Consider the following 1,975-nt stretch of genomic DNA (forward strand, 5'->3'; position numbering starts at 1 on the left):
TCAGAAAATATATCATGTTTGGGGGTTTTAAGTAATTTTCACACCTAAAATGTGGATTTTAACATGGGTGCAAAAATTAAAAGGACTTTGTCCTTAACAGGTTAATGAAGAAAAAGAAAAAAGGAATGTAAACAACTGCAGTGTCAGACTGCAACAAAACAAAGTTGAAAAAAGTGAATACTTTCTGAATGCACTGTCAGGGTATGAATTGGCATTATACTGTAAGCATAAAAACACATTTTTAAACAGTATGGAATTCAAATCAGTAGCTAATTTGGCCCATTTCAAAGGGAATGGTGGGAAAGTTTACCTAATCTCAGGTTTATAGCTTTGCTTAAATTACAAACGGGTTATAGTAATATATTTGTTATTTAATAAAAAATTATTTTTTCAACATTTGTTTTAGTCTTTTACACTCTATGTACAACACAAACACAAAGGCTGCAAGAATATATAGGTCTCAGGTGAGGTTCATTTTGGAGCAGATAACGGCTCCACCTCGTACTCATTTTTTTTTTCTTAAATCACCAAATCTACATACCTCCAAAAATAAAACGGCCTAATAACTGTAATAAATTAATGTTTCTTTTCAATAACTTTAACACTATGGTCTCTACTTGGGCTTTTGCAATTAGTCTTCCAGCACTACGATTTCCACATTATGCATTCCATCATGGTGGCCAACTCCCAACACCTTCCCATCACCAAGCTCCATCACTTTGGATCCACTCTCAGGGTCTGGTGCTGGGTCTATCTGAATGATAGTTTGTCCTTCTTCACCAAGTCCATCCTGCTCAAGTCCTGAATCCATTGCAACAAGCTCTACGGGGCTCATGACCCCACTTAAAGCTCCAGATTCCTGCATTTCTGCTGTCAATACGGTAAGGGCATCCCCATCTCCAGTCTTGCCCAACACTGTAGCGTAACGCAAGCCACCTAAAGAGAACTGCTGTCCAACAGGTGCCAATGTGAGGGGAGAGAGTACAGTGTACTGAGGCTGAGACTGAGTGCTTAAAGTGCCAGCAGAAGCTGGACGCTGAAGTCGTGGCCTCTTTGGTGGCTTAGGTGTGTTCACTGGCATCAACACAACATTCTGAAGAAGAGGTGAGCTGTTTCCATCTTGCTTCCTCTGCTCTTCAAGCTGCCGTTCAAGCTCTATTGTAAAATAAAAAGTAGAACGTATGAACTAGGTATGCTGAATGACCACAAAAATGACCAAACCCGGGAAACACCAGTACAATCTATCAGGTTTAAGTTAAACAATGTGAAGCACAGTAGAACCTAAAAAGAAAAGGTAAATGCATTTCTCACTTCTGTCATAAATCCCCCAAAATAGGGTTTAGTCCCAATTTTAGGATAGCATGCAGAGCCATGTAAATAATTTCATTAGGCCCCTGTGCCAACTGTACATTCATTACCACTAGCTATAACACAAATGCAGGCTAATATTACAGAGCCGTTCATATCAAACTTCATACAGCTCATTCACACTTGCAAGCCATTATTAGTGCAGTATACAGAAACCATGGTCCCTTGGCTTGGGAAGCAACAAGAATGTATTACCAAACAGGTTAAGGTAAGAATGGGGAAAAAGGAACCAAAATGCCTACTGCTAAGCCAGAGCAAAGCAGAATAGAAACCTTGTAGAACAGACATATCTCACTTCCATTACAGATTCCAAAAACAAGGAGTTTATTACCATTTTAGATTACTAGACGGTCGTGAAAATTATTCCTTTTAAAGGCGGCTCTACTGTGCTTGGCACTGGTTTTGTGAAGGGTTTTATGGTTCCATTAGGCCCACCTCACATCTTCTGTCTAGTTATATTTTCTTGTTAAACAAATGAAACATTTTCAAAATCAAAAAGAAAAAGAAAACTGATTGAGAAAAAGAATATTGTAAGATATATGGCCAGATTTAGAAACCAAAATAGCACTTGAGCTTTCAGTTAGGACAAAAAAAAAAAAAAAAAAAA

The 1,975-nt window shown here is 38.2% G+C and overlaps 1 pseudogene; it reads right to left on the reverse strand.

The window, feature by feature from the left end:
* Window positions 1-356: 356 nt before the first annotated feature.
* On the reverse strand, window positions 357-1,186 carry LOC108804224 (annotated as a pseudogene).
* Between the last annotated feature and the right edge of the window lie 789 nt (window positions 1,187-1,975).

The sequence above is a fragment of the Nanorana parkeri genome, unplaced genomic scaffold, assembly GCF_000935625.1.
Source record: "Nanorana parkeri isolate BGI_ZX_2015 unplaced genomic scaffold, ASM93562v1 scaffold7356, whole genome shotgun sequence".
Lineage (NCBI taxonomy): Eukaryota > Metazoa > Chordata > Amphibia > Anura > Dicroglossidae > Nanorana > Nanorana parkeri.